Consider the following 27,343-nt stretch of genomic DNA (forward strand, 5'->3'; position numbering starts at 1 on the left):
TATCTTCTCTGCCTCGGTACTGTACGTTAACTTTCACCGACCCATTAGCTTGTGTTTACGCCATTCGTTTGCAGCGTATTTACTGTCGTCACATTCTCAGTATTGGGCCTTATAGTATTCCACGGGGTAGGAAAATACTTTTACTGACTCTTTGTCTTACATTCGTCGCCTTCTTTCAGTTAGTATTTTGGGCAATCCATAGATAGAGGTCAACCTTTGTGATTGAGTAAAAAAGTTTGTCCATTCTGGAACTGTGTGATAGCTACGTGAGGCTCTACTGGCGTACATCAGACAATTTTTACTAATTGGAGGCAAGTATTACAGATTTACTGGAGGTGTCCGCCAACGCTCAAGTAAGTGAGAACCTGCAGGTGCACCTTCGAGCACTTCAGCTGCCTTTAAATTACATCCTTCTATTTCCTCTACATCCTCCGGTGAGTATAGCTAGGAGTGACGCAGGGCGAAATATATTCGATACATTTTTTCTAATGAAAATTACTGAGTGTGTTGATCAGACTGTTACCATCAAGTTAAACGGAAATTTTCGACACGATCTTCGAGAGCGAACCAATTCATCAAGAATGGTTTCCGAGGAAATGCTACCAATAAAATTTAATGTTTCGAAATCTTCACCTGAAACCCGATTTAATTCTGAGATTTGCAAAATGTTCACTTATTCATTAAAATGACTTCTGTTAATACTGAAGCCGGCCGGAGTGGCCGAGCGGTTCTAGGCGCTACAGTCTGGAACCGCGCGACTGCTACGGTCGCAGGTTCGAATCCTGCCTCGGGCATGGATGTGTGTGATGTCCTTAGGTTAGTTAAGTTTAAGTAGTTCTAAGTCCTAGGGGACTGATGACCTCAGAAGTTAAGTCCCATAGTGCTCAGAACCATTTGAACCATTTTTTGAATACTGAACTTTACAGAACGCGCTGTGCTGTCCCTTCTTAATTAAGCTACTTAGTCTACAAGTTTCACATTTTTGGAGTTCAAGCTCACAGTGAAGATAAAGTAGCAATTACATTATTATTCTTGATTGTATTTTTGTTCTGTCGATGCAACTACAAAAATGCGTGATTTTTTTCACCAGACGCGTTTCGCTTTATTGAGGTAAAGCATCATCAGTGATCTGTAATTAAGTTATTTACATTTTTATTTGCTTTTAGATGCTTGGTCTGCTGCAGAACATCTAAAAATTAGACAAAAATTATCAGTGTCTAACACAGAAAAACAAATATGTAAGCGAGAAATCAGCCGAAAAATCACGTCCAGTACAAATCAACCTTTTCTTAACGAACTGTTTTGGATCTAAAAGCAAATCAAAATGTAAATAACTTAAATACAGACCACTGATGATGCTTTACCTCAATAAAGCGAAACGCGTCTGGTGAAGAAATCACGCACTTTTGTAGTTGCAACGACAGAACAAAAATACCCTTAAGAATTATAAAGCGTCTACGGACACTATGGCCACACAAATGAAGACTTTATTATTATATATTTGAGCCTCAGATCACACAAATGATCTCATTATCGGTTTAAACTTATTACCAAATTAGTATCGGATGATCTGTTCGAAAAGAAAGAAATATTACACTATGAATACTCTTAATATTTTATTTGCGAATTATGAGTTAACCGGTCTGAATTATTCCGCAGTCGACAATAGCCTTCAGTTCCCATAACCAGAGAACACATATGTTTACATTGTTAGGTGTCTCCGGGCTTCTTAAGTTGCTCATTACTACGTAACGTTTTCAACTCTGCACTACATACATACTCCGCTAGCCACCAATCGGTGTGTGGCGGAGGGCACAATTCGCGCCAAAGTCATATTTCCCCCCTCTGTTCCACTCGCGGATCACGCGAGGGAAAAACTACTGTCTGAACGCCTCCCTTATCTTTGAATGGTGATCATTGCGCGGTTTGAAAGTTGGTGGTAATAATATATGATCTACATCCTCGGTGAAGATCGGATTTCGGAATTTAGTGAGCAGTCCCTTCTGTTTAGCGCGGCGTCTATCTGCAAGTGTGTCCCACTTCAAACTTTCTATGAAATTTGTAACGCTCTCGGGATGGCTAAATGCACGAGTCACGTATCTAAGTATGGTTGTGCATAGAATTTAACTTTATTTGTAATGCAGTCTCCTAGTGTTTCATTATGCCCTTTTTCTTTACATTTAAACAAACTTTCTGATGATAAGTTGGTAATAATTCGAAACTTCTAATGATAACATTTGTGTAGAAATGTTCATTTTCCATAAGGAAATATATCTAGTCTGTGTAACTAACGTTTAACTTTTATATGTAAATATTATATCCCTCGGTCTTAACGTGCATCTAAGTTCAATAAATTCGAAGACTGCGTCGGTGTTATCGTTTGTCGTACTTTTAGAGTAAGTGTTGTTGCTATAGTATGTAGAAATAGTTTGGGGATTTATGTTCGTAGAACCAAAAACCACTGACAATAAATTCACGACTTGTGAACTGTCTCAGACTTGCCTCCATCTGCTAGTAGAATCGAGCTGTCCAAGGCGTGTCTCCATCCACCATAACTATTAAGTTACGCCTGTGTTGAACGACTGATATCCTCACAACGCTCTATTTTTTCGCGCTTTACGACAGCCCAGCACTTGACATCTGTTCGTCGTCAAACGCATTTCGTGTACTTTATAGCTGCACATGTCGCAGGGAAGCAATCCGTTTCAGCTGGATCCAGTTAATTAACAACATTAAATAAACCTTAGGCAGAAGATAATGATTCAGAATATGAAATAATTAGAGTTGGATTGTTCTAAAATGTTAAATATTAAGCGCTGATTCTAGAATTTAAATCAGTAAAGAAAATTATTTAATGAAACTTTGAGTATACAGGCTATCCAATGCTTTGTTATCCATCTCTATCCTTATATGCAGTTTAAATGTGAAAAATCATAGAATTAAAGTACAAAAATGTCTGGTGTTGCACAGGCCGCTCGAGTTAATTCGTTATTGGTTACAAATTTGTCCCTCGAGTACGCTGAAGTCTATTTATTTCTAGAATCATCAATGCAGTGTCGGTCAACGATAAAAACAGCCTTTTCTGGGGTTTGTCCTTACTCGCTATGGGAACGTAACAGAGCTGTCTATTAGACCTATAAGGGTATGTGTTATATGACACCATTTCTCACAACCAGACAACGTCTTTCCATATTTGGAAAATTGGTCCTGAGAGAAGAGTCAAAAAGGATAATTCTGTGCCAAATACAGGGTTCGATTAGATTCTGTGTTGCTTAGACATGAGAAAATAGGTAATACAAGGTAGCGCTTCAGCACTTTTCCTTCGCGTAGGCTGCACGTTTCCGAACTAAAAATGTATTTACAAAGGAAAATTAATCTTCCAGTAGAAAATTCTTAATCTAACTTCAAAATTTAGCTTTGATACTTGTCATGTATATTTAACTTCTTAAAAATGTGATAAAACGTTTTGTATTTAGCATTATCGATGACTTTCTTAGCTATTCGTAGTTTTAACTAAGAGTAATTGCCGTTATTTTTATTGAAATATCGTAATTGTGGTTTCTCCTTTTCTTCTGAATTGTCATGAATTACTTACAAAATAAAAAGCAAGAGAGAATATAGACACACTTCCGCTGTAGTTGAAACACTTACATCATGATGCAACTGTCTGCAAGATGAACATCGGCCAGCACCTCGCTTATAGGGCAAAGTGGCCCAGAAGCCAAATCACAGGACTTGCTTTCGGGATGAACGGGAATCGATTCTCAGTCTGGCTAGCCTGATTTGGGTTTCCCGTGGTTCTGCTAAATAGCTTACGGTAAACGCTCCTCTCTATATACATAAATGACTTGGCGGACAGGGTGGGTAGCAATGTGCGGCTCTTTCTGATGATGCCGTGGTGTACGGTAAGGTGTCGAAGTTGAGTGACTGTAGGAACATACAAGACGATTTAGACAGAATTTCCAGGTGATGTGATGAATGGCAGCTGGCCATAAATGTGGAAAAATGTAAGTTAATGTGGATGAGTGGGAAGATCAAATCTGTTATGTTCGCATACAGTTTTACTAGTGTCCTGCTTGACACAATCAAGTTGTTTAAATACCTGGGCGTAACGTTGCAATGCGATATCAGGTGGAACGAGTATATGAAAATTGTGATAGGGAAGGCGAATGGTCGACTTCAGCTTATTGGGAGAATTTTATTAAAGAGTGGTTCCCCTGGAAAGGAGACCGCATATAGGACGCTGGGGCGACCTATTCTTGAATAATACTCGAGTGTTTCGGATCCGCACCAGGTCGGATATAAGGAAGACATCGAAGCAATTCAGAGACGGGCGGCTAGATTTGTTACCGGTAGGTTCGAACAACACGTGTTACGGAGATTCGTCGGCAACTCAAACGGGAATCCCTGGAAGAAAGGCGACGTTCTTTTCCAGAAACACCACTGAGAAAATTTAGAGAACGTGCCCGACTTCCTTCCGCATGCTTCTCATACCGGAGCTTGTACCCGATCTCCGTTGTGGTCATTAAAGACGGGTCGCAATCTTCTAACCTTCCTTTATTTTTCATTCTTGATTATTATTACTTATTACTCTTAATTATTATTACTTATTCATCCCAATCTTATATTAGATAGGGAAAGGACTGTAATCTGCCTGTAATGCGAAAACTAACTTAATTCACTGTTTTACTGAATTTTTCAGTGCCGGTGACAAAAACAATTTCAGTGTAGGTATATACTTCTTACAAGATCATCTCATTATCTGCTTAAAAATAGAAAAAGAAAAAGGGCGATGATAAAATACTAGAAAACATCTACATGATTACTCTGCTATTCACAGTAAAGTGCCATTCAGAGGGTTCAATGAACCACCTTCAAGCTGTCTCTCAACCGTTCCACTCTCGAACGGCGCCCGGGAATAACGAGCATTTACGTTTTTCTGTGCGAGCCCTGATTTCTCTTATTTTATCGTGACGATCATTCCTCCCTACGTAGGTGGGTGCCAACAGAATGTATCCGCAATCGGAGGAGAAAACTGGTGATTGAAATTTCATGAGAAGATCCCTTCGCAACAGAAAACACCTTTGTTTTAATGATTGCCACTCCAGTTCACGTATCATGTCTATGGCACTATATCACCTACTTCGCTATAGTACAAAACGAGTCGCCCTTCTTTGAACTATTCCGATGTGATCCGCCAGTCTCACCTGATGCGGATCCCACACCGCACAGCAATACCCCAGAATAGGGCGGACAAGCGTGGCGTAAGCAGTCTCTTTAATAGACCTGTTGCACCATCTAAGTGTTCTGCCGATGAATCGCAGTCTTCTCTGGTTTGCTCTACCCACAACATCATCTATGTGATCTTTCCAATTTAGGTTAATTGTAATTGTAATCCCTAAGTATTTAGTTGAATTTACACCCATACGTTTTGTTTGACTTATAGCGTAAGCGAAATTTAGCGGATTCCTTTTAGTACTCATGTGAATAACTTCACACATTTCTTTATTCAGGGTCAGTTGCCACAAAACTGAAAATCGAAATAACTTCAACTCTCGCCTACACAACCCTGATATACCTCGTATAATGAACAGTTCAGTGAACATATGTTTGCTTTGACTGTTAGCACGATGGTTGGTTAACTATCTAATAGTATAAATCTTTCACCTCTCAGATCGGGAGTGTAAACTTAAATATAAGCCTTCTCAAAGTGAAAACTGGGACTTGTGGAGCAGGTAAGCTACATATACCCTAGAAGCGAGTTAAATTACGCCTCTTGCAGACACAGTACGTGAGTGTGTACTAATTTAGTTCCTGTCAGAGTACGCTAATGCAATAGCAATGTCTACACCGTACAATGCTGACACAGGCAGAAGTGTTTCAGAGCACACCTTTCAGCGCACGTTGTTGGTCTGGGGTTTTCCGCGCCGAAGCACCGCTACTATTGCACCGGGCACGAAATTAATTTAACTGGACCTCAATGACGTGTTGCCTGGTCGGATGAATAAAGTTTCTAGCTATTTCAGGTCGATGGTCTTGTATGAGACCTGTGGTATTAATCGAAAGCAGCTGTCAACAAAGAGAACATAGTTGTGGACAAGTTACGTCCCTTCATACTTGATGTCTTCTCCCACGGCAGTGGTATCTTCCAGCAGAATAACTATCTGTGTCACAAGCCCAGATTCGTGCTACAGCATGTTTAAGGAGCATGAAAATCATCTCGCACTGATGTCTGTGCCACCAAATCCGCCTGATCTGAACCCGACAACTGGGGCGTTATTGGGTACTAGTTGCGCGCTCACAAATCAGCGACCCGTAATTTAGGGGAATTTTGTGACCTGTGAGTAGATGTCTTTGCTGCACACCTCCGGGAGCCCGCCAAGGACTTGTGGAACCCATGCACGCAGAAATCACCATCACGTTATGAGGCAAGTTGTTGTTATAATGTTTGGCTTATGGGGGTATCTCATTGCTTTCTCCTCACGTAGAGGACATTTGGTCCCACGGTAATTGTCTCACTGGGGAAACTGCACCACTCGTTCCAGGACTATGCTGGAGGGCGCTCAAACGTACGTTCACAAGCACACACGGACGGCTTTTTTCTGTGGGGCAACAAAAACATTTTTCATCAATATAAGGCACCCCAGAACGTGTCCATCTTCATAGCCGAGTGGTCAACACGACAGACCCTCATGTGGGGGACCCAGGTGCGATTCCCGGTAAAATACTGCCAGACATTACTTGGTGGGACGACTGGACCGGGTTGCACTCAGCCTCTTGATTCCAATTGAACAGCTACCTGATGAATAGGTAGTGGCTACAAGGACGAAACGTCTTCAACGGGTGGGAGTGAGGTGTGCTGACTCCATGCCGTCCATACTGCGTCCGTTGATGAATGACTGAGAATGACACAGCATTCGGTCGATTATGGCGCTGCCTTCAGGGTCTGATCACAGTGTTTCTTCTTCTGTATCTGACTGTAAGTCCGTACGAGATGTTCGAGTCAGAATAAGGACAGTACGTTAAATTACTCATTTTTTTTCTTCACAAGATTTGCCAGTGCAAATGCTGTCGAGTATAGAAACACGACATATCCACTGAGGCAGGATTACAGGACACACTAGCGGATATCAGGCGCGTGATTCTGTATTCCTACTGGTGGACATATTCTGTCTGTGCAGGGTGCGGAGTGCTGCCTCACACAGGCAACGGAAAAAAAGAGAGAAGGGGTGAATGGCATTAGTGGTGCACTGAGCCACACTGTGATAACATGCTAAGCATACAAACTTAGACGAGCGTTTCCTAAATTACGCCACTAGATATTTAGCGGGAGAGGCCGTGTGATAACGACCCGCTTGTTCGTGTCACATTACACGCTATTCTGTTTGAAATATCACGGAGCATCCTGCCACGAAGCACTCACCGTCTTATTAGAGCCATGAGAGCGTATATAAAACATAAGTGGTCGATGAAGGTCGCTTGCGTGGAGCCCGGCTGTCAGATACATTAGTAACGGCACGCGCCTCAGGCCCACGCCAAACCTTGCGTGATATGCCCTTCATTACTAATCACATCACCAGCTTCACCTGCTTTATATTCCCCAGTCTCAAAAACAGTCACATACTATACATTTTCTTGAAGCAGTAAGCACGTTTATCTGCTGAAGAAATCAGCCACATTTGAAAAGGCGCTACTGTAGCTATTTTTAGGTTACAAAACTCGACATCGAAAAATAGCTGCTGATAGTGATTTTAACAGATTTTGAGCAATAGTTACCAGTCGGTATAACACACTATTGACGAGGAAAAGGCGTAATGAATATAAGTTTAGAATCAGTTGCAAAAAACTGCTCAGTCAAAGTGTCGGAAATGAGTGCAACGTCTTCATTTCTTTCAGAATGCATAGACATTTCTTTTAAAAACTTCTACAGTGTGCTAGAGGTAAAATGGAAACCGCTGTCCAAATAATACAGCCTATAAAAATAATCAAGAAACATTTAAAAGAACACTGAAGAGCCAAAGAAACTTGTACACCTGCCTAATATCACGTAGGGCCCCCGCGAACGTCCAGAAGTGCCGCAGCACGACGTGGCATGGACTAGACTAATGTCTGAAGTAGTGCTGAAGGGAACTGACGCCATGAATCCTGCAGGGCTGTCTACAAGTCCGTAAGAGTTTGAGGGGGTGGAGATCTCTTCTAAACAGTACGTTGCAAGACACCCCAGATATGCTCAATAATGTTCATGTCTGGGAAGTTTGGTGGCCAGGGGAATTGTTTAAACTCAGAAGAGTGTTCCTGGACTTCTCTGTAGAAATTCTCGGCATGTGGGGTGACGCAGTGTCCTGATGGAATTGCCCAAGTTCGTCGGAATGCTCAAGGGACATGAATGGATGCAGGTGATCAGACAGGATGCTTACGTACGGGTCACGTGTCAGAGTCACAGCTAGACGCATCAGGGGTCCCATATCACTCCAGCTACACACGTCCCACACCTTTACAGAGCCTCCACTACCTTGAACATTCCCCTGCTGACATGCAGGGTCCATGGATTCATGAGGTCGTCTCCATACCCGTAAACGTCCATCCGCTTGATAAAATTTGATATGAGACTCGTCCGACCAGGCAACATGTTTCCAGTCATCAACAGTCCAATGCCGGTGTTGACGGGTCCAGGTGAGACATAAAGCTTAGTGCCGTGCAGTCATCAAGGGTACACGAGTGGGCCTTCGGCTACGAAAGTCCATATCGGTGATATTGCGTTTAATGGTTCGCACGCTGAAATTTGTTGATAGCCCAGCATTGAAATCTGCAGCAACTTTAAGAAGGGTTGTACTTCTGTCACATTGAACGATTAATTTCATTAATCGTTGGTCCCGTTCTTGCATGATCTTTTTGTGGCCTCAGCGATGTCGGAGATTTGGTGTTTTACCGGATTCCTAATATTCATTGTATACTCGTGGAATGGTCGTACGGGATAGTATCCACTTCATCGTTACCTCGGAGATGCTGTGTCCTATCGCTCGTGAGCCGACTTTAACACCAAGTTCAAACTCAGTTCAATCTTGATAACCTGACATAGTAGCAGCAGTAACCGATCTAGTAACTGAGCCAGACACTTGTCTTATATAGGCGTTGCCGACCGCAGCGACAAATTCTGTCTGTTTTAGTATCTCTATTTTTGAATATGCAAACCTATATCAGTTTCTTTGACGCTTCAGTGTATGTGTTCCATCGTTTCGCGTCTCCTGCAAGTAACATTTAACACTATGTTTTCTATCATCCCGGGTCTTCTGCATGAAAGCTCAACAGTAATTTACTAAAACTCGGGTCATTATTTCATCTGTATCCAACTGTCTAATGCGTTAACTATTACCTTTGCTAGACACATTTGTAGATGATCGATGCAGCTGAACATGAGTCACTTTATAATCAATGTCACCAGTAAGTACTGTAGCTCTCGCGTACAACTTACCAATGGGTATGGAGACCATATTACTCATTTGGTTTCAAATGTAGGATATAATAGAGTTACTATAAATTACTGTCTTTTGTCGAGCAGATGTAGTAAAATTGGACACACTCTTTGGTATCGTCGCCGGATTCGGACATCATTACCGGGAAGACCGCTTTAGAGTTGAATGATTTCATAGCCGCACATCGAGGAGCGTGCAGTCATTTGGCAAGACCCTCTGGCGGCATAGGCTACGACGAAAGCGCGTGCGTTTACCTCGTCCAGTTGTGTTGATGTATCCCAAACTTTCTGCTCGCACACAGTTACACGCTTGCTCTTCGTTATTTCTCCAAAAGAAAAAAAAAAGAAATTCAAATGAGTGTGAATTCCTATGGGACCAAACTGCCGAGGTCATCGGTCTCTAGACTTACACACTAATTAAACTAACTTATGCTATGACAACACACACACCCATGCCCGAGGGAGAACTCGAACCTCCGGCGAGAGACGCCGTGCAATCATGCATGGCGCCTCTAACCGCGCGGCCACTCCGCGCGGCCGTTATTCCTCTCGGTTTGCTATTCTAGTTTTGTTCGTACGCTGTTGAAGATTATTGGCTTTTACGTTTGGAATCCTATTTATTTGCTCTTTCCAATTTTTTTTTAAGTATGTGCCGTCGCACTATGGTAGTGCGTTACTAAACGTTCTTTTACATGTTTATTTCTCTAGCCGTGAACCAGTTTAACCACTGGAAGTGAATTCTGGCATCACTTACATACCCCCCCCCCCCCACACACACACACACTTTCCAACAATTTGTGAGGTGAATTGCCAAACGCCAAGTATTTTGATGGTACATGATCAAGATAAGACAGCACATCATGACTGGGGAATCCCGAATAAAGTAAGTGATGTGTGCGAACGTATTATTAGAAACAATATGCTCATCCCCCCACCTCCACCTCACGTAAGGCTTATTAATACGCAGCGCATTAGTTCGCGAGTTAGCGAGGCGAGCCACACCCGAGTCAAATCCGCATGTCGAATTAACGACTCTTGATTTGGCACACGGACCAGCCTAAGTGGGGTTTGGGCAGTTTCCCACGCTCCTCTGTAGAAACTCCTAACTAGTCTTCAGGGTCCGTCACAAAAAAACGCTAAACGACATACAGTAACGAAGTACAAAGCTTAGAAGATTCATGTAATTTACACGACTTTCCTCTCGTTCGTTAACGGCAGTGGCCGTAGAAAGCGCAACATCACAAAGTTAAAATAAAATTGTAAGCTACGCGGAACTGCATGACTAGCAAGCAAGACGTTCCTTTTGTTTACACACAGGAGCCCCATTCCGAAGGACGGCGGTTCAGATCCTCGTCCGGCAAATCAGCTTTATACTTTCCAAATGTTCGAATGATTCCTTTCAGGTTAGGCCCAAATCCTTCTCTGTCCTTCCCAAACTCAAATGAACTTAAGAATGGTTCAAATGGCTCTGAGCACTATGGGACTTAACATCTGAGGTCATCAGTTCCCTAGAACTTAGAACTACTTCAGCCTAACTAACCTAAGGACATCACACACATCCACGCCCAAGGCAGGATTCGAACCTGCGACCGTAGCGGTCGCGCGGTTCCAGACTGAAGCGCCTAGAACCGCTCGGCCACAACGGCCGCTAATGATCTTATCTTCAATGGGACGATAACACTGATTAACGGTCTAATTTCGTTGACTCTGTGCCCACTACAATCGTAGCGGTCCTCTGCTGTAGAGCATCCTTGTCCAACGATGCGAGCTGAAAGGTGTGCTCTGAGACACTTCCGCATGCGCCAACACTGTACTGTGTAGAAAGATCCTGCCCCGAACTCCACATTCTGTTTTTAGGATTGGATGTTCAGCAGCTTGGCACCTAATTGTAGTTTCACACCACACTGCATAGATGCCCGCGACATTACCACGCGAAAGTAGCACGCCAACAGCCCACCGGCTTCGCCGTTTACGAGATTCTTGTTCCCAAGCGTCGGGTCATAAAATCTAGCCTTCGTCAGAGTCAATTCTCAAGTCCTCATACCTTGAGAGTTAATTATTAGAAAGGCTACTATCGGCAGAGTTTTATGAATACTTTCGTGAACAGTGGCCGTAGTTAAAATGTGAAATAAGTGTGACAGGTAGCGAAATACTATATAACCACTGCTGTTAGTCGGTATGACACTGACATAGACACCACTTCGGTCGAAGATCTTGCAACGTTGCGGAAGCCACGTTACAGTGGGATGACGCAATTTTCCGTGTAGCCAACACGAATATCATTAAGGATGGAACAGGTGTCGGCGGACAGAAGATGGGCGTGGCCCTCTCAAGGCACGGAAGGACAGTCTGTCCTTCTTTCCGCCCTACTTCATTCTGTGACAAAGACCTTCTGCGTGAACTTTACACGTCACTGTCATTTTCTTGTAGTTCTATTTCACGAAGAAGGATAATGTTTACCGACGCGTCTTTACAGGATCTCAAGATACGGAGCAAGGGTGTAGGGCGAGAAAGAGTGGCAAAGAAAATCGGACCTCTTCTTTCAGAGGAATCATCCTGGAATTCGCCTCAACAGATTTTGTAATATCACGGAAAACTTAAAACGTGTATGGCCAGGTTTGGTTTTGAGTCGCCGTGGGTCCTGTCACGGCTCAGGGATCTTGCCACTACGCCACCTCGTTCCGTCTTCTAGGACAGCGATTCCCAACCTTTCCGAGGTAGTTAACTTTTAACAAGATCAGATAATAGTCAACATCCTTTACAGATCTCAACACCTAGTTAACTCTAAGAAGGAAGATACGGATTTTTTATAGAGTTACACAGTGATAAAATATGGATAAATAGATCACATTTAGCGAACATTCAAACAAATGAAATTCGCGTGTTTTTTAGGCTTTCTATTAAAGTAAGAAATAATGAATCAGTGTGGGAACTGAGCCTTCTCTATCTATATTTACATATTAGGATTGATATAAAAATGGTTGAAATGGCTCTGAGTACTATGGGACTTAACATCTGTGGTCATCAGTCCCCTAGAATTTAGAACTACTTAAACCTAACTAACCTAAGGACATCACACACATACATGCCGGAGGCAGGATTCGAACCTGCGACCGTAGCGGTCACGCGGTTCCAGACTGAAGTGCCTAGAACCGCACGGCCACACCGGCCGGCTAGATTTGATATAGATCAACGCACATCGGCAAGACATGCTCTGGTGTCCTGTTAAGAACAACACATTGAGTTCCATCGGTTGGAAGTCGTGAATCTAGTTACATGAGAAGTGATGACTGTTATGATAGGAAGGAAAGCAGAACGAATAAAGACGAATTTCAAAATGTTCTGGGGTTCCACTCGTAAATTAAACAGGGCTTCCAAAACGTAGCTTCCAATCTACTTGAAACTAAAACTCCCTAATCGTTGCGTATTGACAGCAATGAGACACACACTTTTGATTGCGGTAAGCATTCGAAAACACAGTGATTTAGTGAACATCGTATATATGTGTCATGCCAAGTATAAGAAGTCGCATGAAAAAGCTTAGATGAATTAGGGAACCGGTTAGAGTGGAAGACGTTATCGTGACTCCAGTGAACATAAAACTTGGATTCGCGTTAAATGTGGCCAGGCGGTCTGATGATAGAGGGACGAATGAATTTGTTGTTGCGTTCAAGAGATAACGAACACAGACAGTGACCTAACGGAAGCTGGGTAGATGACAATAAGTGACGTGAGCACTAGACTCGTGTCCTGGAGATAACAGTTCCAGTCCCAGACAGGGGTGGGGATTTTTCCTCATTCCAGTCTCTCCAGAACGGCCGCATGTCTACTCACCCTGTTTCCAAATGAGTACCGGAGATCTCTCCAGTAGGTAAAAGGTGTCTGGGGAGACGACCCGCTGTCTCGCCTCCTCCTAGCGCCGCGGCGAACAGAAAGACTGCACTCTAGCTGCGGTCAGGTGTATAGTCCGGTCAAGGGCCAGCGCCACAGACCGTACTTAACCTTTCAGTTAGTTAATTACATGCTCCACAGATCATTTAAATGAGGATTTCGCAGAAATGATGTGGAACGAGTCAGTTAATAGGACAGCAGAACAGTAGGATTTGACCCTTTCCTTCTTTTTTCAGACTCCCAGTTTTTGTGTGCAGAACGGTAGGAGTTGTCCAGAATAAATGATTTTGGACCACATTTAAAACTTGCCTTGCAGCCTGTCAGGCATTTTACATTACCGGGCAAGTGATCACAACATTTTTGTTGCATACTGAACCATGTTCTGAGCCATTGGCAGCTTTAATATTGTGTAATGAACGTAATTTCTTCTTCTAAAATTGTGATGGATTATTTATGACAAACTTCATCAGCGATATGTTATGGAAGTGCAGTTAACATTCCTAACTCCTTGAAGATGTACCTACAAGATGACTTAGCGTGAATACAACATATGTATTCTTACTCCTCACTTTCATGCAATACTTCATTTGTAAGTGATGTGACATGGCTACGATTCGATGAGAACCAAAATCTAGGGAAACGTGGACACCAAATGGCTCTCGAAACTGTTGTTCTTTACGATGATAATCTGATAAATATCAGAGGAACGAAATAATGACAAGCAGATTTTGTTTACATTTTAGAGTTTTCGCTGAACTATAGCCGAAACCACTTTGTTTCGATCCCTCAGAAGATATCGTATTACCCTTAGGGTGAGAACCAATATTGGCTCTGAGCACTATGATACTTAACTTCTGAGGTCATCAGTCCCCTAGAACTTAGAACTACTTAAACCTAACTAACCTAAGGACAACACACATATCCATGCCCGAGGCAGGATTCGAACCTGCTACCGTAGCGGTCGCGCGGCTCCAGACTGTAGAAACAACATTCTAAGGATGACAAAAGGGGGAATAATTAAGAGAAAGTAGTGCGATAACAACGGAATTATATATATTCTATGGGTGAACCTTCTCTGGTAAACTTAGTTACTGTTGCAGTCATACACAGAACAGATGCTCCCGTCTCCCTTGCGTCACGTCGGAATTCACGTTGTTGGGTAACATCTCCAACACTGAACAACGGGCGGGGCCATTGTTTAGGCCCGTGGGCGTGGACTGTTTAGGCTGAATTACCTCACGGATCTGTAGCCTCGTAGCTACCTCTAGTCGAAACAGCCGAAGGTTGCGCGTATTGTAAGGAGCGGGCAAATTAAGAGCAGTTTGTATGCGACGGCCGGCGCCGCCAATTGGAGGCGAGTGGCGCGTGTTGGCGGCGTCGGCGCCGGCGCCACCTCCGTGCGGGTGGCGGGGGCGTCGGGGGCGGCGGGGGCGGCGGGGGTGGAACGCAGCGCCTGGCGCCAGCCAGCTGCGGCCTCGCGCTCTATGATTACATCCCCCGGTCCGGCGCCGCTCTCGTAACAAAGACATGCGCGCCGCATCGCATTTACACGTAAACACCACTCACTCTCCTCATCCCTACTTATTCCCTATGAAGCGGAAGAATCACGGCGTTCCTGGTATTCATAAAAAAACTCAGTAATGATTTAATTACGTCTCTAAGACAATTACTGAAATGTTTGCTGATGACATCTGTAGTATGAACCGCTAAAGAAGCACCCTTCATTCGCTTATATAGCAACTCCCTTTCTGAGATACACTTGCTTCCCTAGCAACGGCTACTTTTTCTGTTGAAATAGAAACTCACGGAAAAGGAATATGTTACACCATGACGCACCAGTCAGATATTTATCGAAATGTATATACCTCTTCGTCTCATGACAATTAATTACATTGTCAGTGAATTACAATCACTTAGTTCCGGTATGATGGACATATAGTAATTATGGGCAAAGTTTAAACAGTTTGTAAAACGTGCTTTGGAAAAGTGTGTGCCTAGTAAGTGGATTAAGGACGGAAAGAACTCATCGTGGTTTAGCAACGAAATTCGAAGAACGCTGAAGAAGCAAAGGCTGTTGCACTCTCGGTTCAAAAGAGAACACGTAAATGATGACAGGCAATGGTTAGTTGAGACTGCTGCACCACTGTACCTAAGTACAAGATCTGGCCGAAAATCCGAGAAAGTTCTGGTCCTATGTAAGGTGGCTATGGGGATCTAAGGCTTCCATCTGATAACCCGTTGACCAATCTCGTGTGGCAGTTGAATGTAGCAAAATGAATGCCGAAGTTTTAAATTCCGCGTTTAGGATATCGTTCATACAAAATAATTGTACACACATACCGCCGTTTGACCATCGAACTGAGTCCCGTATAAACAACGTAGTAATAAGCATCCCTGGCGTAGAGAAACAACTGAAAGAACTGAAAACAAATAATTCGCAGGTCCGGATGGAATACCAGATCGGTTTTATAAAGAGTACTCTACGGCGTTGGCCCCTTATTTAGCTTGCATTTATCGCGATTCTCTCGCCCAGTCCTAAGACCCAAGAGGCTGGAAACAGGTGCAGGTAACTCTTGTATAGAACAAGAGTAAAAGAACGGACTCGAAAAATTATAGACCAAAATCCACAACATCTGTTTGCTGCTGAATTTTTTAATATATTCTGAGTCCAGGTGTAATAAATTTCGTTTTTTCACATGATATACTGCGAACTATGGATAAAGGGAAACACGCAGATTCTATACTTCCAGATTTCCGAAAATAATTTGGTACCTTACCCTTTTTTTTAGGTAGGACAAGATTTTTCATGAATTCTCGGCCAGCTCTTGTGATAAGGTGTACGGCAGTAGTTGTATGCTTCGCGCATCGCTCTTATTACAGACAAACGAATCTCTAGAGATTTCGTCATTTGCGCATTCTTTTTCGATCCGAAAGTGCAACAATCTCTGCTGCCTCGGCAATTTCCTAGTTTTGTTATTAAACAAGTGTGAGTCTTTTCTGTCCTTAATCCACTTCGTCAGCATATTATTCTCCAGACTGCGATTTACGATCCGTTTAAACTTTGCTCATAATTCCTCTACCTCAATCACATGGAACTAAAGACCTCCATTCACTTTCTAAGTGGGATGCTAGCAAGTGATTATCTCCTCTTTCTAGCAAAAATACTTTCTTAACCTGCTTGACTCATTTATGACCTTTAGTAACCATCGTGCTATGATGACGTCATGATGACTAATCCTTATCTCCATACTAACAACGTCGATGAGATCAGGCCTGTTTGTAGCTACAGGGACTCAGATATTTACAGTGCGTGTAAGCTGTCGAACTAGCTGCTCAAGACAGTTTTTGGAAAAAAGTGTCTAAAGTACTTCGCACAACTGCCTGTCTGTGCTCCTGCAATGAATCCATAGACGTCCCAGTCTACACTCGGTAGATTAAAGTCGTCACGAAATGATGCTACATGATATGGGTATTTAATCGCTACTAGGCGCAGACTGTCTTTGAATGAATGATTGTAAAACTGTCAAAGCGGAATCGGCTGGCCGGTAAAAACAGCCAACAGTTAATTTGATTTCACCTTGACCTGTTATAAGCGTCCAGATAACTTCACACACTCACTTAAAATCGACCTCACTAGAGACAATATTATTTTTCGACTACAATGAACACCCCTCCTCATATGGCATCTAATCTGTGTTTCCGATAAACGTTCCATCACTTGATAAAGTCTGCAGTGTTTCCTACTTCTGGTTTCAGCTAGCTCTCCCTCCGGAGCATAATTTGGGCGAGAAAAATGTCCGGGAGGACAGTAAATTTGGGAACTTTGCTAGGAATACTTCGACATTTTACTGATAAAATTGGTGTGATTTAATCGTCTGCGTGTCGATTGGTGAGTGTTCATCAGAGTACCTGAGACTATCGCCTAGCCTTTTTTTTTTTAAAAAAAAGAAAACATGTGCACTCCACAATTACTCTGCTACTCGAGTATTTGCTTCCTATGTGCAGTGCACCCCTGACGTGTGCACACCCTTGACATATGAAGATGAATCATACAACTCTCCACCTGATAACGCCGGTCCAAAAACCTACAGGCAAGAACGTCACACATTCGACGAAGTTCAAATGGCTCTGAGCACTATGGGACTTAACTTTGAGGTCATCGGTCGCCTAGAACTTAGAACAACTTAAACCTAACTAACCTAAGGACATCACACACATCCATGCCCGAGGCAGGATTCGAACCTGCGACCGTAGCGGTCGCGGGGTTCCAGACTGAAGCGCCTGGAACCGCTCGGCCAACCCGGCCGGCTTCGACGAAGTCTTTGGTGGAAAGCGTTCACTCAGCTCCAAGTGCCATAACATAATCACGGACTCATTTACAGACTTCATGTCTTCAACTAATGAGTCTTATACTACACACCGTCGTTTTGGACATGACACAATCTTGCTTTCCTCCAACCATTAGAATAACCTACAGCTCCACCTGGATCAGTGGTCTTTAGTATGTATGGATTCACAGCCGCTGTGAATTTCTTCGAGAAAGTCGTTTTCCTGCGTAAGCTGCTGTTTTGTTTTGAAATAAACACATTGTTTCATAATTTAGAAATTAGCTACTTTCGAAAACTTGTGCACTATCAAGATAGATCATAGTAAGAATTATTATGGGTAAGTCATCATACATTGGATAAAACTTTTAGAGAAGCAATGTCTTATATGATACAGTTATACTGCCAAGTTCGTTAATATGTATCCAATTTTATTCCAAGGAGCCGACCTCATCATGTGGTTGTTCACTTTAATGGTTACAGTAACATATTTTAACATGTGTTATGATGGCACAACGAAAATATATGCTTTTTTCATTTTACATATAGTGGACTTCCATCTAGGACAATTGCACCTGTACCTACTACAGTTGTGCAGAACTATTATTAGGCACGACATCACAAGATGCTAGTACAGGGCAAAGCCAATACGGCCCCACTCTGCATTGTTGCCGGATGTATCCAACATGGCAGCAGAAACGTCATCCAAGATGGCGGTGTGTACACTTGGCAACAGAGCATGTCATCATTCAAGATAGCGGCTATGACGTCATTCAAGATGGCGGCTTTTGGCGGGAAAGTGCCATGCCCCCTTACCCCAGAAAAATAGTGGCCAGTTCAAATTCCAACAGAATAATGCATCACACCACCATTACCTCTACTGACCTAAGAAAATTGGGGGAAGATAGGCCACTAGAGCTACCTCCACTAACTTAAGTCACCCGAATGCCACTTCCTCATATGAACTGGAGCGAAGTTTGAATTTTAGCAGTAAAGAAAGGTCAATTCACATATCTCTACTAACCTAAGAAAAAGACACAAAAGAAAGGAAACTTGTACTAACCTCAGTCACCCGACCGCCACCTCCCTGAGAAAAATACTACGAAGTTCAAATTCCAACAGGATAATGCATCACACCATGGTTATCATTAATAAGATAAGAAAATGGCGTGAAAATGGCTCACTTGACCTCCCTCCACTAACCTAAGTCACTCGATCGCCATTTCTTCCTGTGAACTAGCACCAAGTTTGAATTTTGGCAGTCAAAAAAAGGTCAATTCGCAAATCTCTACTAAGCTAAGAAAAATGCGCGAAAGTTACCTGTAGTAACCTCAGTGAATCGAAGTCACTCTCAGAACTGATGAGCAACGACAGGCTCGTTTCCCTCTCGGTACAAACGCCCTACTGATTCTGTTCCGGACCTGCTAGGTTGCTTCTGTTTAAACACCCATCACCAGACTTTGAGATTACACTAACACAAGTATTTACGAATCATTTTCAATGATATTGTATCATTTTCGCGGTACTTCTCGATGTAAGGAACACAGCAGTAGCCTCCGGATCGTTCACGCAACATAATTCCAAAGATATAGACTGGAAATTATTTCTCTACAAACCTGAAACTTTAGGTAGGTGGAGCGTGATCTAGACCACTGAGTAACTAGAAACAAAATCATGAAAAATGATATGTCCACCCGCGAATACCGATCTCGCTGATGTAACAAAATGAGAATCATTCCTATAATTAAAAGCCAACTAGGGTCTTTTCCATGCCTAGAGAACAGGCAAGCGTATCTTCCACATGCCAGTTGCACACTCCACAATCGATCCTCTCTGAACTAAATAAAGACGGGAAATCGGCAGATGCAATCAACCAATCAATTTACACGGGAGGGCATAACGGTCCAGCGCAAACGCACCCCCATACACAGTCTTCTCAAATTTCCATCTGATCACCAAAGCCATCCATCTTAAGATTGCTGTCTCAATTGACTGTCATTCGACAGTGAGCGAAGTATCAGAAATACACCCTGCTGCCAGCATCTCGTGGTCGTGCGGTAGCGTTCTCGCTTCCCACGCCCGGGTTCCCGGGTTCGATTCCCAGCGGGGTCAGGGATTTTCTCTGCCTCGTGATGCCTGGGTGTTGTGTGCTGTCCTTAGGTTAGTTAGGTTTAAGTAGTCCTAAGTTCTAGGGGACTGATGACCATAGATGTTAAGTCCCATAGTGCTCAGAGCCATTTGAACACCCTGCTGTTGGCAGTGGCTCTGGAAATATAAATATCACTACCTATCTTATGACTCGATATACTCTTTCTTTTGCTATCACAGTACTCGAAGTCAAATCCATACCCTCCTTATGACTGAACATAGTGATTACCTTCACACAAAAACATACTTTATAAACCCGATGCTCAAATGCGAACACATCACACATCCCCTGTTTCTAAGTATAATACTTTGTCAGTAGATGATTACCTACGATACGACATAATACTGACCGAAAATCAATTATAGGTGTGCATGTCTCTAAGATTTCTTCCTGCGAGTGCTATCACTCTGTCTTAGAAAGAGAGGCATGCGGCAATAGGCAAGAGACGCATGGTGCAGGGAATGGCAATTCAATCTCAATGTAGTGTAATGTGCTGCGAATACATTGAAAGATAGATCCCTTATCATTTGGTTACAATATAGCAGGTCAGCAACTGGAAGCAGTTAATTCCATAAATTATCTGGATGTACGCATTAGGAGTGATTTAAAATGGAATGATCATATAAAGTTGATCGTCGGTAAAGCAGATGCCAGACTGAGATTCATTGGAAGAATCCTAAGGAAATGCAATCCGAAAACAAAGGAAGTAGGTTACAGTACGCTTGTTCGCCCACTGCTTGAATACTGCTCAGCAGTGGGGGATACGTACCAGATAGGGTTGATAGAAGAGATAGAGAAGATCCAACGGAGAGCAGCGCGCTTCGTTACAGGATCATTTAGTAATCGCGAAAGCGTTACGGAGATGATAGATAAACTCCAGTGGAATACTCTGCAGGAGAGACGCTCAGTAGCTCGGTACGGGCTTTTGTCAAAGTTTCGAGAACATACCTTCACCGAAGAGTCAAGCAGTATATTGCTCCCTCCTACCTATATCTCGCGAGGAGACCATGAGGATAAAATCATAGATTAGAGCCCACACATAAGCATACCGACAATCCTTCTTTCCACTAACAATACGAGACTGGAATAGAAGGGAGAACCGATAGAGGTACTCAGTGTACCCTCCGCCACACACCGTCAGGTGGCTTGCAGAGTATGGAGGTAGATGTAGATGTAGATGTAGATGTAGAAAATAAGAACTCATGTCCATCACAGGCAGAGTCGTTTTCTCTCCATTTCCCTCCACCATCTTGGATTACATCATGCACTGTGCATGTTAGTACACGTTAGTGCGTGTTAGCCCAACAACATGGGGTGGTAAAGGGACGTGGCAGTCAGTTGAGGGTCGTGGTGGAGACTTGAACTATTTCCTTCCAAGTCCAGGTTGAGATGGCATTCGTGAAAATTCATTCCAAGTCCACAGTAGCACTCTCTGGTGATGTCATTATGTACTAGGCCTCGTGGTGAACACAACGTACACCACCATCTTGAATAACAGTAGTTGTATAATCAGATGACATAACAGATGACAGTGCCCTCTGGTGCCGGTACTGTGTACTAAGTCGGTTGGAGTCTGGAGCTCTTGATGAACAGAGCGCCCTCTGGTGGTGGCGATGTGTACTAAGTCAGTTGGAGTCCAGAACGCGTGCTGAACACACTGGATGGCCGTACTGCATGAAAATGATTAAATAAAGACTTATGTCCACATCCTTTTCCCACGAATCCTTAGGAGGAGGTGGCGGTCAAGTGACTGAGGTTACTGCAAGTGTCCTGTCTTTAAGGCGGTTTTTTAGCTTAGTAGAGATATGTGAATTGACCTTTGTTTACTGAAAAAAATTCAAATTTGATGCCAGTTCATAGGAAGAAGTGGCGGTTGGGTGACTTAGGATAGTGGAGGTAGGTCAAATGAGCTATTTTAAACGCCATTTTCTTAGCTTAGTAGAGATAACCATGGTGTGATGCATTTTCCTGTTGGAATTTGCACTTTGCGCATTTCTCTGGCGGTGGCATTTGGGTGACTGAGGTTAATACAAATGTCCTTTGTTTCCCGCAAATTTCTGAGATTAGCAGTGAAACCCCAAGTGACCTTTGTTTACCACAAAAATTAAAACCTAGCTTCAGTTCATAGGAGGGAGTGGCGGTCGGGTGACTTAGGTTAGTGGAGGTAGCCCTAGTGGTTTATCTACCCGCGATTTTCTTAGGTTAGTAGAGATAATGGTGGTGTGATGCATTATCCTGTTGGAATTTGAATTTTCCGCCATTTTTCTGGGGTAGGAGTGCGTGGCACTTTCCTGCCAAAAGCCATAATCTTCAATGACGTCATGGCCTCCATCTTGGATGACGTCATGTGCTGTTGCCAAGTCTTGGATACATCTGGCAACAATGCAGAGTGGGGCCGTATCGGCATTGCCCCCAATGCTGAATCTTCCCACCTCTGTTGCATGTAATGTATCATGCTATATACATAACAATTTGTATTGAGATGTAGCTTGGTATTCCCCAGTGGGACGAAACTAGAGATTTACGAAGAATATTTTAATAAAAGGTAGTACTGATGCTCGATACTAAACAAAACAGTTCAGAATAATAGTGCAGAAGCTACGAAGACATGCCAAATTTAAAAAGAACCATTATCTCCAAGACTGGCAATGTTTTACGGAAGCTGGAAAGTTAGCTCGAATGTCAATGCGAGATATTTATACTAGCTTCCACGACGACAATCTGTCTCGGAACCAATGAGATTCTATCGTATGTGACGTAAACTAGCGGCAAGAGACAAACAACATCTTCACTACCGCGATACCGATGGTAATATTATATTACCGATGACAACGTCACTAAAGCGGAGTTGTTAAATACAGTTTTCCAAAATTTCATTATCAAAGAAGAGCAAGCAAATATTCCATATTTCGAGTCCTGAATAGCTGGCGTCATGAGTAGATGTAGATAACCTCGCAGTACCGAAGCAAAAATAGCTTCGCAGTAGCGAAGCAACCTAAATCACTTAATAAAGGTAAGTCTTCCGGTCCAGACAGTATAAGAATGGGGTTCCTTTCAGAGTATGCTGATACAGTATCCCCATATTTAGCAATCGTACGCACCGCTCGTTCCACAAAACATCAGTATCAACAAAATGGAATAATGCATGGGTCACTGCAATACTCAAGAAAGGAAATAGGAGTAATTCGATGACTTACAGTCCCATATCACTGACGGCGATTTGCAGCAGGACTTTGGAACATATGCCATGTTTAAACATTATGAATCACTATTCTGCAGTGCCTGTGTTGTTAAGATCGATGCACTGTTCCTTCGGACATGCATGCATACGCGAGATGTATTCACAGTTGCGAATAAGGATTATCATCATTTGTATTATGGAATGACGACAGTGAAAATTTGTGCCTGACCGGAACTCAAACCCGGATTTCTTGCATACGTGAGCGATCGCCTTGACTTAAACTTTTTTTTCAGTTTCTCAGTGCTTCTTCGATATAAGTAAAACATCTCTTTTTTATGTAAGTTGCCGCTGTGAAGATACGTGGGCGCCATGCGGCAGGTGCTACGGACGCCCCTTGTTCGCGCCGAAGTTGACATCAGCAGGTCGCCTCCCCTAACGGCGGAGAGTCCTGTGCGGGATGGGCTGTTTCTTCAAAATCCTCGCTCCACGCCAGCGGTGACTCCGTCGCCGTGCTATCCAAACGCTCAACGCCTGCTGACACCGGCGGATCGTCTGGTATCGTTCCTTCTTCAGTAGGGACTTTAGAGGCAGAAACAATCCGTTCTGTCGATGCGAGGGCTACTGAGGGCCGCCGCTCCACAGACGCACAGACGGTGCCATCTTACAGGCTTTCAGATGCCGAAACGTTGGTTTGCTCAACAGGTAACGTATCATCTGGACAGTGAGAGGAGTGCGTGAAGATCTCGTACGTCGCCTACTTTTGCGTCATTCGGGCAGCATTCTTAATGCCACCGTCCTTCGATGTACGAAGACGGAAGAGAGTCGCGCCGGCCATGCGGAAAGGCCGCTGTAGCGACAACCAGAGAGTCGACCAAGGAATCACGTTCGACATTAGCATCGACCACGAGCGCAGCCGGAGCAGCCACCGGAACTGAGGACATGGTTGAACTCACAGTGTCAGTCACCACGTCTTCAACCGGGTCAAGAAACATCGGAACACTATCCTTCGTGTGATTCCGAGAGTCGCCGGGCGGCCGGCGGCGACTTAACACTCTGTCGTCTGGCGACACCACAGTGGTGTCGTGTGCATAGTATCGCTCAGTAGCCGCCGACACCATAGTGGTGTCGTGTGCATAGTATCGCTCAGTAGCCGGCGACACCATAGTGGTGTCGTGTGCATACTATCGCTCAGTGGCCGGCGACACCATAGTGGTGTCGTGTGCATACTATCGCTCAGTGGCCGGCGACACCATAGTGGTGTCGTGTGCATACTATCGCTCAGTGGCCGGTGACACCATAGTGGTGTCGTGTGCATAGTATCGCTCAGTGGCCGGCGACTCCATAGTGGTGTCATGTGCATACTATCGCTCAGTGGCCGGCGACACCATAGTGGTGTCGTGTGCATACTATCGCTCAGTGGCCGGCGACACCATAGTGGTGTCGTGTGCATACTATCGCTCAGTGGCCGGTGACACCATAGTGGTGTCGTGTGCATAGTATCGTTCAGTAGCCGGCGACACCATAGTGGTGTCGTGTGCATACTATCGCTCAGTGGCCAGCGACACCATAGTGGTGTCGTGTGCATACTATCGCTCAGTGGCCGGCGACACCATAGTGGTGTCGTGTGCATACTATCGCTCAGTGGCCGGTGACACCATAGTGGTGTCGTGTGCATACTATCGCTCAGTAGCCGGCGACACCATAGTGGTGTCGTGTGCATACTATCGCTCAGTGGCCGGCGACACCATAGAGGTGTCGTGTGCATACTATCGCTCAGTGGCCGGTGACACCATAGTGGTGTCGTGTGCATAGTATCGCTCAGTAGCCGGCGACACCATAGTGGTGTCGCGAGCATAGTATCGCACGGTGGCCGGTGACAGCACTTTAGTATCTTTTTCATTCTGTTGGTGTTTTATTTAGGTAAAAATAAGTTACACACGTCAACAAGTTTTTCGTTTTTATAATTACTTGTGCTCTTTCATCATGGCAGACGAGAGAGACGATACGATTATTTACGATGAATGCGCAGAGCAAAATTTGGTGCTTGACAGCCGCGTCTCATCATTACCCGGATGACAGACTTTCCGGTCACATAAGACAACACCAACTAATAGGCCTACGAATTTCCGAAACGAATAGACGCAAACGAAGAAACGGCCATCTAAGTTCCAAAAACAAAACAAAAAAAATAACAACAAACTTAATGTGCAAGTCTTGTGGAGTTGCGTTACATTTTGGAGACTATTTTGTTGGATATCAAATGAAAAAGAAATACTATCAAAGGCAATTCAAATAAACAAATATATGAAACAAACAAATTTTGTATTTATTTACGTATGTATATCTTCGAAATTTTATGAAAGTAGGGGAACAGGTTTGTGCACTTATGAGAACTAACGATGAGAATAGTAAAACGTAACAATTTATATTATTATTATTTATATTATTATTATGGACGGCGACAAGCCAAGTAATCCGAATTAGCGCTGCCGGCCTCAAGCGAAAAAATTTGTATGAGACGTGCGGACGGCAAAGTGTTAAGCGCCGTCGCATATGAGACCAGAAGTACTCCTCCAGTTGGTAGCTGCATTATTTGTCGCTGCAGACACTAAATCTGATGCGGCCCTATTTTCCACATCCAGAACAAGTAGCAGCTGTCCGTCAAAATGGTTCAAATGGCTCTGAGCACTATGGGACTCAACTGCTGAGGTCATTAGTCCCCTAGAACTTAGAACTAGTTAAACCTAACTAACCTAAGGACATCACAAACATCCATGCCCGAGGCAGGATTCGAACCTGCGACCGTAGCGGTCTTGCGGTTAGCTGTCCGTCGTACAGGATTATGGCCCGACATCCGCTGATGATCAGGTCAACTGTGATCTGACGCATCCCGTTAATAACATGGTATATGCGGCAGTGGGCCCAGCGTTCTGATCTAGAACAGTGCCGTATGGCCGGAAAGCCTGTATTGGCGTCTTCTGCAGGTACCACGAATAGCAGTTCGAACACACCAATAGTTCTAATGCCTAATCCCGCATGTTAGACTTCGACCACGGCGACGGTACCGTCAGCGTGACGGGACCGGAGTCTCTATTTGGTCGCGCCTAGAACGCGGTCGTACGCAGCGTTATTGATCACTTTAAAGTAAGCTGTGTTACTGAGGATCGAGAAGTTCCGAAGGCGGGATCTTCGCCTCCTCACAGAGGAAACGTTCCACATATAAGGCTTTAGGTCGTGCGTATTCAGGCAAAAACTGAAATGTAATTTCGATTTCTTGAATTTATATACCATGATCTAAATGTGTGAAACCCACTTGCAGGCTATGTCGGAACGTAAACCAATACGAGAAATACGAGCTCACACACTGCGATGGCAGAAGTATGTCACATCCTCTCGAGGCGGCCGCTAATGTCAGGCTATAGGTTATCCGTTCCCGACCCACGGCCAGTCCCATACTTCCATATGTCGTCGTCTACATCTACATACATACTGCGCAATCCACTATACGGTGCGTGGCGGAGGGTACCTCGTACCACAACTAGAATCTTCTCTCCCTGTTCCACTTCCAAACAGAACGAGGGAAAAATGACTGCCTATATGCCTCTGTGCGAACCCTAATCTCTCTTGTCTTATCTTTGTGGTCTTTCCGCGAAATGTAAGTTGGTGGCAGTAAAATTCTCCTGCAGTCAGCCTCAAATGCTGGTTCTCTAAATTTCCTCAGTAGCGATTCACGAAAAGAACGCCTCTTTTCCTCTAGAGACTCCCACCCGAGTTCCTGAAGCATTTCAGTAACACTCGCGTGATGATCAAACCTGCCAGTAACAAATCTAGCAGCTCGCCTCTGAATTGTTTCTATGTCCTCCCTCAATCCGACCTGATAGGGATCCCAAACGCTTGAGCAGTACTCAAGAATAGGTCGTATTAGTGTTTTATAAGCGGTCTCCTTTACAGATGAACCACATCTTCCCAAAATTCTACCAATAAACCGAAGACGACTATCCGCCTTCCCCACAACTGCCATTACATGCTTGTCCCACTTCATATCGCTCTGCAATGTTACGCCCAAATATTTAATCGACGTGACTGTGTCGAGCGCTACACTACTAATGGAGTATTCAAACATTACAGGATTCTTTTTTCTATTCATCTGCATTAATTTACATTTATCTATATTTAGAGTTATCTGCCATTCTTTACACCAATCACAAATCCTGTCCAAGTCATCTTGTATCCTCCTACAGTCACTCAACGACGACACCTTCCCGTACACCACAGCATCATCAGCAAACAGCCGCACATTGCTATCTACCCTATCCAAAAGATCA

The 27,343-nt window shown here is 43.8% G+C and overlaps 1 protein-coding gene across 1 annotated transcript in view; it reads right to left on the reverse strand.

Annotated features, from left to right (window-relative positions):
• The window catches only part of LOC126184417 (uncharacterized), a 386,694-nt gene that overhangs the window by 312,600 nt on the left and 46,751 nt on the right, over positions 1 to 27,343 (reverse strand). The window lies entirely within an intron of this gene.

The sequence above is a fragment of the Schistocerca cancellata genome, chromosome 4 (genome assembly GCF_023864275.1).
Source record: "Schistocerca cancellata isolate TAMUIC-IGC-003103 chromosome 4, iqSchCanc2.1, whole genome shotgun sequence".
In the NCBI taxonomy this organism is placed as follows: Eukaryota; Metazoa; Arthropoda; class Insecta; order Orthoptera; family Acrididae; genus Schistocerca; species Schistocerca cancellata.